The sequence below is a fragment of the Pan paniscus genome, chromosome 19, assembly GCF_029289425.2.
Source record: "Pan paniscus chromosome 19, NHGRI_mPanPan1-v2.0_pri, whole genome shotgun sequence".
Taxonomy (NCBI): Eukaryota; Metazoa; Chordata; class Mammalia; order Primates; family Hominidae; genus Pan; species Pan paniscus.
In genome coordinates this window covers 20,631,430-20,645,752 of record NC_073268.2, presented here as the reverse complement: position 1 = coordinate 20,645,752, position 14,323 = coordinate 20,631,430, and positions in this window count along the sequence as shown.

The following is a 14,323-nucleotide window of genomic DNA, read 5'->3' as shown; positions in this document are numbered from 1 at the left end:
TGGGAGGGGGTGCCGAGCACTGGGGGCTGGTGGGAGGGGGTGTCGAGCACTGGGGGCTGTGGGGAATGGGTGCCGAGCACTGGGGGCTGTGGGAGGGGGTGCTGAGCACTGGGGGCTGTGGGGAGGGGCTGCTGATCACTGGGGGCTGGTGGGAGGGGGTGCTGAGCACTGGGGGCTGGTGGGAGGGGGTACTGAGCTGAACAAGGCCTGTCCCTACTCTGGGGAAGCTCCTAGACGTGACAGGGAGGCAAACTGGGAACACAGGGCAGCCTCAGTGCTTCCGAGGTGACATGGACCCCAGGGGCCGAAAGTGCTGAGTGCCAAGGCTCTGTATGGCAGGAGGAAGAGCAAGACGCGTTTGCAGCACCTGGGGGTGGAGTCATCGGAGGAGGGGTCACTGGCGCTAGCCTAAAAACACAGGTGAGTTTTTCTTTTTTTTTTTTTTGAGACACAGTCTTGCTCTCTCTCTCCCAGTCTGGAGTGCAGTGGCGCGATCTCAGCTCACTGCAAGCTCCGCCTCCTGGGTTCATGTCATTCTCCTGCCTCAGCCTCCCGAGTAGCTGGGCGCCCGCCACCATGCCCAGCTAATTTTTTGTATTTTTAGTAGAGACGGGGTTTCACCGTGTTAGCCAGGATGGTCTCAATCTCCTGACCTCGTGATCCACCCACCTCAAAGTGCTGGGATTACAGGTGTGAGCCACCTTGCCCAGCTAAGCACAGGTGAGATGTGAAGGGCTGGGAGTCCAGGTGTGAGGCATGGCTGGGTGGAGCTGCACAGGTGGGCTGAGCAAGGTGGGAAAATGCCACGTGAGGGCATGGGGCAGGGAGCCTGGCCAACACAGTGAAACCCCATCTCTACTGAAAATACAAAAATTAGCCAGGCGTGGTGGCACATGCCTGTAATCCCAGCTACTCAGGAAGCTGAGGCAGGAGAATCCCTCGAACCAGGGGGCAGAGGTTGCAGTGAACCGAGATTGCGCCACTGCACTCCAGCCTGGGCAACAGAGCGACACTCCGTCTCAAAAAAAAAAAAAAAAGAAAAGAAAGGGATGTGCAAACAGCCTTCTTTCTGAGGAATGGGTGACCCTGCAGTCCTGGGGGTAGGGAGGGGATTACTGGATCTCACCAGACTGGAGAATGGGAGAGGCCCCCGCCTTGGCAGGTGGGGCAAGTGACGGGGTGCGGGGGAGGGGTCCTGGACCTGAGGATGAGGTAGTCCCTACTGCAGGGTTTGGCTTTGCTCCTGAGGACCCTGATGACCCACCTCTTCTCTCTCTTTTTCCTCCTCCCTCTCTGCTTCTCCGAAAGTTCCTCTTTCTCTTCCATCTTTATTCACTTTCTTCCTTCTCTGGACTTGCCCATGCACTTTCTTAGGCCTCAGATGCTGAGGCCTCCAGGGTGTCTAAGCCTTAGGTACTAAAAGTCCCACCCATGGGGCTGGGACTGTGGCCTTGGTTGCCTATCTGAGGAGTGGAATGGTCAGAGGGGCCCTCAGAGCTGGAGAATCCAGAGGTTCAGGCTGCCTCCCTGCCTCTGACTGGCTGAAGGGCCTTGGGCAGCTTCCAGCCTGTAGGCCTCAGTCACCCCATCTGTACAATGGGAGTGCCTTCCTGCCAGGGTTCTGAGACATCAGTGAGAGAGAAGAGGGGAAACAGAGGTGCCTTGAGCTCAGCTGGAGAATTACAGGGCGCACCCATGACCTGGATTGCCACCCGCCAGCCAGGCTGCCCCCCAGCTGCAGGCCTTGTGCTGCCTAGCACTGATAAGGGCCTGGACCCAGATCGCTGCCCCAAGTTTGGAAGTGCACCAAACACCTGGCCTGCTAGCCAGCTGGCCAGGGCCAGGCCAGATAAGGGTGAGCGGGACATCTGAGCCTAGAAGGTATAGCACAGCTGGGAAGACACGGCGGGAGAGGGGATTGACCAGATGACAGGGACAGCTTCCTAGTGGTATGGCACCACCTTTGTGTAATCAGCCCGAACTGCACAAAGAACTGTACTGCTTTAACTCTTAGAATCCCCAAAGCATTCTGTGAAGTGGTTTGGGGATTCTAAGAGGAAGAAGAGTAATGTCATTAATCCATTCTACAGATGCGAAAGCTGAGGTTCAGAGACATTTACCTGCTTCAGCCACCCAGCAGGTAGGTATCAGAGCCAGGTTACAGCCTGGACTACCTGACTCCAGCCACATCCCTAAGCACTATGCTGAGTTGCCTCCAACAAAACAACTGTTAGCTGGTTTAGAGTTAGTTGTTAAGATCACGGACTCTGCAGTCGGACTGCCTGGATTCAAAGCCCAGCCCTGCCATTTACTAACGGCACGTGACTTCAACTCTCTGTGCCTCAGTTTTCTCATCTGTAAAATGGGGGTGATGATAATGATGCCCATCTCATAGACCTGTTGTAAGCATTAAGGAAATTTACATCTGTAAGGGGCTTAGAACAGTGCCTAGCATATAAGGAGCTCTATGAAAATGTTTGCTGTCATTATCCCTGCTGCTGGGGTTACAGTCAGACTTGCCATCTTCATTTCCCCTCTGATTTGCCCTCAGTTCCCATGGAATTAGCCTGAGCTAAGTGTTTTGAGATTCTCATGTGGTAGGAGGCTCTGCAGTTCCCTCCAATACTGACCACGCTGGGCGTGGAGCCAGGTGCCCCAGGTAGACCCCTGGAAGTGTCCCAAAGGGGATACTGTGTCAGCTGACATCCTGCCTCCTAGGTGGGAGAGGGGGTGGCCTGAGGACCCCATTAGGAAGGAAGGAGTCTGGGGTGGACAAGACCTGACCCTGTGGGATCCAACAAGCTGACAAGGGCCCATACCTGGAGGGGATCAGATACTCCCCGCAACACACGCACCGGAGCCACACATACCTCTGCTGCCATTGACCACCTGCCACCCTCCTCTTTTCAGGTGCCAATGGGCCTGTTCCCTTAGGGGCAACATATGCATGGTAACATTCTCACCCCACCCACCTGCACCCCCTTGGAGGTCAGGAGCCTGGCCCACCTGGGCATAGATTCAGGCTGGGCACCTGTAGAAGCCCTCAGGGCAGGCACCGAAGGACCATCCCCAGCCCCTCCCTGCCCTGCCCACCTGCTCACGAGCCTCAGGGTCCCTCGGTGAAGTCCTGCAGCCGCTGGTGCCCTCTGCGACCAGCTACGTTCCCACTCGTTCTGACAGCACCAGCGCCCCAGGGGCAGCTCGCAAACCCCTGACTCATGCCCCCGCCTCCTAATCTGCCCGCCCCACTGGCCCTGGGAGCCCCTTCCCACCCCCCCCACCCCGCTCCCACTGGGTGCCCAGTAAACAGAGTTATCTCTTACCCACATCTGGACAGCTGTGAGTCTGGCCCACCCCACCCGCCTGGCCATCCCCCAAGGCCTCTCGGGGCCCTCCTGGTCCCCATGGTTCTCCTGACTCTTCCTTTGTGGATGAAGGTTTGATCGCTCTGTCCTCAGGGCTCCCAGTGCCCTGGCAGGAAGGCACCAGCCTCCAGAGGTCCCTGTCCTGCCTCTGTCCATCCTCCACTCTGGCCAGGCCCTTCTGCTCTGGCCCCAAGGTGCAAGGGCGCCTGCTCCTCTCGTCTCTCTTGATATCCACGCTAGGACTCACTCCTCCTCTGCAGTTTTCTCCACAAGGAACTGCTCAGCGCTCACGGGGCACGGACAGCCCCCTCCCCTCCTTGATCCAGACTAGGATGCCCCAGCCACATTCTCCCCAAGACCCTGGCTGGTTCTAAAGAGCTGGCTCCTGGACACTAAGACACTGACATTCAGTCAACCTGAAACAATGTCAGCTCAACAAAACAACCATCCCCACACCGAGCTCTTCAACTCACAAAGCTCTAATGTCTGGGCATACTGGCTCCTCTGTAGGCAGCCTGGCTCAGGCCCCCAGGCCAGAACAGCCACATTCTCAGCCCCTGCCATGCCCCTCCCCTTCAGTTCCCACCCCTACACCCCCAGTTTCTCTGCTCTGGGGGGTGACCAGAGCCTGGTCACCTCTTCGTAGGCTCTGGTTGCTAAAGAGGCAGAGACTGAAAGATGAGTACAGATCAGCAGAATGAAGAGGGGTTTTCAAGCAGACAGAAGGGGGTGTTGTGGCCATCGCTCTGGGCACAGAGAGGAGGGTGTCCTAGTACAGCTCCGGCATGGACTGGCTGAAGGAACCTGGACAAGTCCCTGGCCCTCTCTGGGCTTCCGTTTTCTCATCCATAAAGTGAGAGTGTTGGGTTCTGTGGCCACCAGCCTGAAGTTCAGACTCAAGCAGAAGAGACTCAAACACAGGGACACACAGGTGGACAAATCCCGCCACTGCAAGACCATTCACTGTCTGCACCACAAGCCTGCCAGGGGCTGAGTCCTGTGGAGAGAGAAAAGAGGAGGGACACGGGTCCTGAGGCAGAATCCTGTTTGTGGAGGACCTCGGTTCCAGGAATTATGCTGAGGCCTTCATCCTGTGGTCACGCTGGATTCCTACAAACCCCCCACTTCACAGAGGAGGAAACAAAGCCACAGAGAGGCTTTCCCAGGAAAAAGAATGCCCAACGGACCAGCATCTGCCCCGTGCAGTGCACTATGCCTGGACTTCACACGCTCTATCTTGCCAAGCTCTCTAAGCCCATCTGAGGACAACACTGTTTACGATGTTTATTCACCTCTCACAGAGAAAGGGCAGCAAAAGGAGAGCAGTGACTTGCCCAAGTCCTCTGGGCTGGTGAAGCCAGCGTGGGCACTCCGACCTGCTAATCTGCCTGGACAGCTGGTGTTCTGCCGGATCTGAGCCCCTCCCACCACCCAGGCCTTGGTGCTGGTCAGGAACAGAGAGAGGCCCTGGCCAAAGGGGGCTGGAGGTGCCTTCTCCTGCTCCAGCTGGTGGGATCTGTCCCAAACCCTGGGCCCACACTGGGTTGGCTTCCTATGGCCTGTGGCAGTGAGTGCCAAGTGAAGACCTTTGACTCCCTGACCCAGCCAGTGTGCCCAGTCCCCTTGCCCCTCTGCCTGCCCTAGGAGTCAGAGACAGCTGAGTGCAGGGGGCAGCAATGGGGCACCTCTCCTGGGGCCCGGGAAGGACTGACAGCTGGCTGGGGGTGGAACAACAAATGGCATCATCTGGCTTAGGGGGAAAATCTGGCCAGCTGTTTGGCTGTTCTGCAGGCACCACCCCCTGGCAGCCCCACCAGACAGCCAGGCAGAGGCACAGCAGCTTGGACGCTGGTTCTTTCCACTCACACCACATGTTCTAGATCATTCTTGTTGCCCTGGCTGAATGTAGATGTTTCTTTTCTAACTCTGCCCAATGTCACATTTAATCTTTTTTTTTTTTTTTTTTTTTTGAGGCAGTGTTTTGCTCTTGTTGACCAGGCTAGAGTGCAATGGCGCAATCTCGGCTCACTGCAACCTCCGCCTCCTGGGTTTAAGCGATTCTCCTGCCTCAGCCTCCCAAGTAGCTGGGATTATAGGCGCCCACCACCACGCCCGGCTACTTTTTGTATTTTTAGTAGAGATGGGATTTCACCATGTTGGCCAGGCTGGTCTCGAACTCCTGACCTCAGATGATTCGTCTGCCTCCCAGAGTGCTGGGATTACAGGTATAAGCCACTGCGTCAGGCCTCTTTTGTTTTTTGTTTTTTTTGAAATGGAGTCTCACTCTGTCGCCCAGGCTGGAATGCAGTGGCTCAATTTCAGCTCACTGCAACCTCCACCGCCCGGGTTCAAGTGATTCTCCTGCCTTAGCCTCTTGAGTAGCTGGGATTACAGACGCCCACCACCATACCCAGCTAATTTTTGTATTTTTAGTAGAGTTTCACCATGTTGGCCAGGCTGGTCTCGAACTCCCGACTTCAAGTAATCTGCCCTCCTCGGCCTCCCAAAGTGCTGGGATTACAGGTGTGAGCCACCTTGCCTGGCCCACATTTACTCTTGTTTATGCTTTTCCAGGAAGAGGTGAGGGCAACCCTCACTCATTTTATTCCAATTTGGACTTGGGTCAGTTTGATTCATCTGAAGGCCTCCATGCGCCTGGTACTAGGCTGCCCTCTGGGGAAGCAAGGCACGAGGGAGTCTTACCTCCCTTTGACTATGCCCCGGGCTGGACAGAGATGGTCATGGTCAGAAAGATTGGCACCTGGAGGGTTTGAGCAGAGCCCCAAGATGCCTTGAGCTGTGCCCTGAGTGGCCCTTCACACACTGACAGCCCATCCTGCTCTTTCCTTGGAGTCCCTCTTGTCACTACTGCTCTACCACTTCCTAGAGCACTAAGGGAGGAGCCCTCAGATTCCCCTCCCCAAGGTCCATATGTGTCCTCATTCAAATTTATACTCCTTTGGGAGAAAGCCGGGAGCCCAGGCAGATGTCGGCAGGAATGAAGTGAGCTGAGGGCGAACCCCGTATGATGTTATTTCAGAGCATACAGCTCAGATCACGGGTTGGGATGGGTTGTCCCAGAGGGAGACTCTGTGGGCAGAGGGTGGAGTTCTTCTGAAAGGACAAGACTTTCTCATTTTCTTTTTCCTTTTTCTTTCTTTCTTTCTTTCTTTTTCTTTTTCTTTTTTTTTTTTTGATACAGAATTGCACTCTGTCACCCAGGCTGAAGTGCAGTGGCGTGATCTCGGCTCACTGCAACCTCCACCTCCCCGGCTCAAGTAATCCTCCTACCTCAGCCTCCTGAGTAGCGGGGACTACAGGCGCACACCACTATACCTAGCGAGTTTCGTATTTTTTGTAGACAGGGTCTTGTTATGTTGCCCAGGCTGGTCTCAAACTCCTGGCCTCAAGTGATCTTCCCACCTCGGCCTCCCGAAGTGCTGGGATATCAGGTGTGAGCCACTGCACCTGGCCTTACTTTCTCATTTTTTCAATCATCCTGGATGCAGTCAGCCCTCAAGTGAGAAGTGAGGACTGGGTAGTGGCCTTAGAAGGGCCAGCTGCTTTCTCTATCTTACTCTAAGGAGTAGAAGCTGAGACTAGGTAGGACGGGGGTTCGATGATGGTTAAGGGAACTGTCTCTTGCAATGGGATTGGCAATGAGGTGTCAGCTTGGCCTGTGACTGCTGAGGGCAGACCCATTCCATGTGAGCAGACCCTTACATCTTTTCTTCCATGCTCAGCCGGTAATTCTCAGCTGCTATCCTGAAGTCCTCAGCAAAGCTTGCTGGACTGGATCACCTGCCTCTGTTACCCCATGCGGATGGAGGGGAGGGTCTGAGACCATGTTTGGGGCAGAGCAGGCCATGGTTTGCGGTGGCAGCTAAGGTGAGTGGACATCCAGATGGCACGGGGGAGCCCCTGAAGGGAGGTGTGGTGGCTGGAGCCAGGAGGCTGGAGGAGGGCACGTGGTCTGGCCAAGGTGGCCTGGAGGGACCTATGTACATTGCTCGGTGAAGATATGGCTTTCTGTGCCCTCATAGACTAGGGACTCAGACCCCTGGGATTTTGCATTAAAGGGAAGTGTCCCACAGCTGGGACATGTGGGCTGTAGAGGACCTCCTCGGGTTGGAAGCCCTGTGTGATCTTGAGCTGACCACACCCTCTCTCTGGACTTCCTTTTCCTCTCTGGACTGTTGTGACCACATGGGATGACAGGTGGGAAAGAGCTTGAAAATAGTCTTCTCTAGATGCAGGCAAGGGGCTGAGTAGTGAACGGGAGAAGGAGCCACGGGGCTCGTGTATCAGGCAGCCTGAGCCAAGGCAGCAGGGCAGGGACCACGCAGCGATAGGAGTTCATGTCCAGCAGGGAGTGTATACAAACCTCAGAGGGAGGATAAGGGATGTAAACAAGGGATGGGCCCGGAGGGACAAGTAATGCAGGAAGTGTGAGGTCCCCAGGGAGACCATGCTGGTGGAGGGCCCAGAGTTGTGAGGTGCAGCCCTGAGCAGTCTGGGGGTGGATGGAAGTGGGGCAGGGTGCACACACGTTAGGAATGGACCAGTCATCATTATCACCTGGTGAGGGAGTGGGGAGGTGCGGGGAATCAGGCGGGAGAGCTGGGGGAGGGGGCTGGAACTGGAAAGGCTCTCAGAGCTGAGCCAGTCCAGTCCCCCTACCCTCAGAACGCTGTGCCCCGTGACCCTCATCACCAGCACCCTCGGCTGGGCCCTGGGGAGTCCTGGGAGGAAGGCGGTTTCTACTGTCTAGGGGCAGCCAGGCCAGATCTGTGCAAAAATAACTCACCCTGAGCATCCTTTCAGAGATACATGCTGGGAGTTCTGCAGGGTCCCCTGAGAGCTGAGGAGGAGGAAGAGGGGAAGTGGGAATTCCAGCAGGACTTTGAAGGATGGGGGCAGTTTCTCCAAATGGGAGGAGGAGGGAGGTCAAAGGGCAGGTTTGGGCCAGTGTGATAGCTCAGGCCTGTAACCGGCACTTTGGGAGGCCAAGGTGGGAGAATTCCTTGAAGCCAGGAGTTCTCAAGACCAGCCTGAGCAACATAGCAAGACACCATCTCTACAAAAAGTAAAAAAAAAAAAAAAAGTTACCTTTTTAGCCAAGTGTGGTGACACAGGCCTGTAGCCCTAGCTACCTGGGAGGCTGAGATGGGATCGCTTGAGTCCAGGAGTTCAAGACTGCAGTGAGCTATGATGGCACCACTGCACTCCTGCCTGAGTGAGTGAGACCCTGTCTCTAATAAAGAAAATAAATAACTATTTTGGTGGCTCACACCTGTAATCTCAGCACTTTGGGAGGCTGAGGCAAGCAGATCACTTGAGGTCAGGAGATCGAGAGCAGCCTGGCCAACAAGGTAAAACCCTGTTTCTACTAAAAACACAAAAATTTGCTGGGTGTGGTGGCTCATGCCTGTAATCCCAACTCCTCAGAGGGCTGAGGCATGACAATCACTTGAGCCCAGGAGGCGGAGCCCAGGTTGCAGTGAGCTGAGATCCTACCGCTGCACTCCAGCCTGTAAAACAGAGGAAGACCCTATCTCAAAAAATAATAATAAATAAATTCAATAATTTAAAAAACAAAAACAAGGGCAGGTTTGGAGAGCTGTGGGGTCAGCTTGGCTCTGCAGAGAGTTCAGTGTGCGGGGGTGTCCTGGGAGGAGGATCTGCTTGAGGGGCTCAAGGCAGGCTGTGAGCTCTCTGAGTCTTGACACTCACCTTTCTCTGAATGTTCTCTGTTCTCTTGGCTTCTGGATCTTTCCATGCACTGTTCCTTGTCCTGAGATGCCTTTCCTTTCCAAACTTGCTGGACCAAAGCTTTGACCTTCAAGGTTCATTGTTTGCATTCCCAGCTCTGTGAATTCCTTCTCTCCCGCCAACCTTCCAACCCCTGGAGATTGACAGGTCCCAGCCCAGCACCTACCTGTGTCATTGCCTCTCTGCTCCCTACTGAGATGGTCCATGGTCCTGTGTGTCTCCTCCACAGATCATGTTCCCAAGGACAAGGACCCTCACTCAGGTCCTTAAACCTGACCAGGGCTCTGCCGGTAGTTGATAAGTTTATATGAGTTTGTTGACTTGAATGAAATCAATACAAAAATCTGTCCCTTTGCTGGGTGCAGTGGCACATGCCTGTAATTCCAGCACTTTGGGAGGCCGAGGCAGGAGGATCACTTGAGACCGAGAGTTTGAGACCAACCTGGGCAACACAGTGAAACCCTGTCTCTATTAAAAAAAATTCTGTCCCTTACCCCACTGCCAAAAGTATAGGTGAGAAAACTAATATTTGGGCTGGATGCAGTGGCTCATGCCTATAATCCCCGCACTTTGGGAGGCCAAGGTGGGCAGATCACTTGAGGTCAGGAGTTCGAGACCAGCATGGTCAACATGGTGAAACCCTATCTCCACTAAAAATACAAAAATCAGCCAGGCATGGTGGCACACATCTGTAATCCCAGCTACTCGAGAAGCTGAGGCACGAGAATTGCTTGAACCTGAGCGGTGGAGGTTGCAGTGAACCAAGATAGTGCCACTGCCCTCCAGCCTGGGTGACAGGGCAAGACCATGCCTCAAAAAGAAAAGAAAACTAATATTTGAGAAAGGTCAAACAAGTGATACATTAACAGTCTTATTTTATTCGAATCCTTTCCCTAAACACAAGCAAGCAAAGAAACAAACCCTGAGCCTCCTCCAGTCCTCTCCATCCACTTGGTTCCTCAAATCCCCAAACCCAGTTGCTTCCTTGACTCTTAATTTTCCCTCACTCCCAATCCCCACTTCCAATAACAGCTCATTCTACTGGATCTAGCTTCATGCTTCTATCCTCTTCTCCCCATCTCCACTGCCCACCCGCCGGGCCCCTCATCATGCTCCTCCGTCACCCCAGGAGTCTCTCACCTGGCCTCCTGGCTTCACTTAGGCCCCCTACAATGCGGTTGCCACACAGCAGTCAGAGTGACCTTTTAGAAACATAAATCAGAGGATATCATCCTGAGTGTAAAATCCTTTGTGACTTCCCCACACCCATTCCCTACTCCGGGCAACTCCTGCCCTCTGCTCACCTCCTCTGTTCCTCGAAAGCACGAGTGCCATCCTGTCGGGATGCTCCTCCCTGATCTCCCCATGGCTGGCTCCTTCTCACCAGGCAAGTCTCAGGTCAAATATTACCCCTGCAAAAGGCCTTCTAAGGCCTTCTTTCATCACCCAATTGGACAAAAACCCCAGCCACTCTCGCTGTGGCAAAGAAAATCAAGACAGACTGTGTGAGAGAGAAAACTCAAAATTTTAGTGGCTTAAGCAAGATAGAAGTTTATTTCTTGGCTGGGCGCGGTGGCTCACACCTGCAATCCCAGCACTTTGGGAGGCCAAGACAGGCGGATCACTTGAGGTCAGGAGTTTGAGACCAGCTTGGGCAACATAGCAAGACCCTGTCTCTATTTTTTTTGTTGTTTTTTTTGAGACAGAGTCTTGCTCTGCAGGTAGGAGGAAGGGGTAAAGAGGAATGTGTCCCCTTTCTTTATTTTATTATTTTTTGAGATGGAGTTTTGCTCTTGTTGCCCAGGCTGGAGTGCAATGGCGCCATCTTGGCTCACTGCAACCTCTGCCTCCCAATTCAAACGATTCTCCTGCCTCAGCCTCCCAAGTAGCTGGGACTACAGCCATGCGCCTCCATGCCCGGCTAATTTTGTATTATTATTATTTTTTTTTGAGACGGAGTCTCACTCTGTTGCCCAGGCTGGAGTGCAGCGGCACGATATCAGCTCACTGCAACCTCTGCCTCCTGGGTTCAAGCGATTCTCCTGCCTCAGCTTCCTAAGTAGCTGGAACCACAGGCTACACACCACCATGCCTGGCTAATTTTTGTATTTTTAGTAGAGACGGGGTTTCACCGTGTTGGCCAGGCTGGTCTCCAACTCCTGACCCCATGATCCACCTGCCTCGGCCTCCCAAAGTGCTGGGATTACAGGCGTGAGCCACTGCACCCAGCCTAATTTTATATTTTTAGTAGAGGTGGGGTTTCTCCATGTTGGTCAGGCTGGTCTCGAACTCCCGACCTCAGGTGTTCTGCCCGCCTCGACCTCCCAAAGTGCTGGGATTACAGGCGTGAGCCACTGCACCCGGCCTGTGTCCCCTTTCTTTAAGGGTATTTCCCAGAGGTTGCTTCTGCTTACATCCCATTGGCCCAGACTCAGTTCCATGGCTACATTTAGCTTCAAGGGAGCCTAGGAAATGTAGCTTTTATTCTGGGAAGTCCTGTGTTCTATTACACTGGAAGAAGAGGAGAATGGAAATTAGAAGGCCCCTAGCAATCTCAGCCAGAATCATATCATCATATCACCTACTAAATTATCTTTTCCCTATCAGCTGATGCTTTCTTTTCTTTTCTTTTTCTCTTTCTTTCTTTCTTTTTTTTTTTTTTTTTGAGACAGAGTCTTGTTCTGTCACCCAGGCTGGAGTGCAGTGGCACAATCTCGGCTCACTGCAACCTTCATCTCCCAGGTTCAAGTGATTCTCCTGCCTCAGCCTCCTGAGTAGCTGGGACTACAGGCACCCCCCACCACACCTGGCTAATTTTTGTATTTTTAGTAGAGACGGGGTTTCACCATATTAGCCAGGCTGGTCTCCAACTCCTGATCTTGTGATCCACCTGCCTTGGCCTCCCAAAGTGCTAGGATTACAGGCATGAGCCACCGTGCCCGGCTGACAGTTTCTTATTTAATTATTTGTTTATTATGATCTATTGCTGCCTCTAGAACATAAGCTTCATGGGGGCAGGTCCTTTGCCATCCTTGTCTGTAGTCATGTCGCCAGTGCCTAGGCACACAGCCTGGCAAAGGCGGGCTCTACATTTTTACTGAATGAATGATTGAATGACTCCCCACAATAATGATTTGAGAATGCATTCTCGTTCCCATCTTAACAAGTGGGGAAAATGAGACTCAGAGAAATTAAATAACTTGCCTAAGGACAGTTGGCAGTAGGGCCAAGATTTGAACCTTGCTCTCTGTGGCTCCAGCACTCTTTCAACTCTTTCCACTTCACATGCTGGCTCCCCTGATGTCTCAGCTGCACCCTGGATCAAGTTAGATGCCAGGAAACATGGCTGGGTGCGGTGGCTCATGCCTGTAATTCCCAGCACTTTGGGAGGCTGAGGCAGCAGGATTCCTTGAGCTCAGGAGTTCGAGACCAACCTGGACAACATAGGGAGACCCCCATCTCTATTAAAAAAAAAAAAAGAAAAGAAAAGAAGGCAGGAGGCAATCACCTGGAATCTCTTAGTGCAATTTCCCCGGGAAATTCCACCCCAAGTTCTCACAAATATCATTCCTATAGCCTCTAATGGGATCAACATAATACCTTCCTGCAAATCAATGGGTGAGGATGTCACACAGAATCCATGAAATCAATCCTGCTGGAAGTAAGTACCGGATACTGTCTGAAACTCCAGATGAACTGATAGGTTTCTTTATTTCAGACAGAGCAGGGCCATCTAAGTCATCAGGTTTCCCTTTTTACCTTGGCTGCTAGGAAACTTCGAGTTTTAAGTAAGCACCCAGAACGCAGAGGCAGCCCCAACCTCAGGTAAAGTGCTGTAATGAACAGAATGTATGTGATTTGGAACCAGGGAGCCTAAACTTGAGTCTCAGCCAATGCTCCTGTGAGCAAGACATTTAAACTTCTCTGGACCTTAGAACCAAGATGATAAACACGTAACTCCTCCGTGCCAGGGCTGTTAAGAGGGTTAAGTGAGCTAATGTATTGGCAAGCTCTCCAGAAATGATTTGATGCTGCATAATGGTCAGACTGTGTCACATGCAGTCACAGGGTACACTCAGCTCACAGGGGCTGAGCTGTAGCTTCTCATGTCCCAGGAATTATTGAACAAGAGAATGAAGTGGTCAGGGAAGGCTTCAAGGAAGAGACACCTTGAAGGGTGGGTGGAACCCTCTGATGGAGAAAATTTGACAGCGTCATTCCTGTACCCTGTAGTGCTGACCTCCCAGGTCACCTCTAATTCCCATCCTGGCCTGCATCTTCCCATCCTTTTAGGTACCCTCTAACCATTACTAATCCCACGGTCTAGTCTCTGTCCCCAGGGGTGAAAATCAGCCCACGGGTGGATAGAGCTGCCCTCAGATGGCTCACAAGTTTCCAGAGACCCAGGGGTTCAAAATGACCAAGTCAACCAGCAGTTACTATTCCTTTATTCGTTCAACACCTGCTCACACGGTCGGGCATGGTGGCTCATGCCTGTAATCCCAGCCCAGCACTTTGGGAGGCCCAGGCGGGTGGATTGCTTGAGCCCAGGAGTTTAAGACCAGCTTGGGCAACATGGTGAAACCCCATTTCTACAAAAAAATATAAAAATTAGCCAGGTGTGGTGGTGCATGCCTGTAGTCCCAGCTACTAAGGAGGCTGAGGCAGGAGGATCGCCTGGGCCCAGGAGGTCTAGGGTGCAGTGAGCCATGATCATGCCACTGCACTCTGGCCTGGGTGACAGAGCAAGACCTTGTCTCAAAACAAAAACAAAAACACCAGCTCACACAAGGGTCATCAAAGAGCGTTTAGATGCTTGAGGGGATGGATACCCCATTCTCCATGATGTGCTTATTTCACATTGCATGCCTGTGTCAAAACACCTCATGTACCCCTTACATGTACCCCATAAATATATACAATTACTATGTGCCCACAAAAATTAAAATAAAAAAAGGAGGCTAGACGCAGTGACTCATGCCTGTAATCCCAGCATTTTTGGAGGCCAAGGCGAGTGGATCACCTGAGGTCAGGAGCTTGAGACCAGCATGGCTAACATCGCAAAATCCTGTCTCTACTAAAATACAAAAATTAGCTAGGCTCGGTGGCAGGCACCTGCAATCCCAGCTACTCGGGAGACTGAGGCAGGAGAATCGCTTAAACCTGGGAGGCAGAGGTTGCAGTGA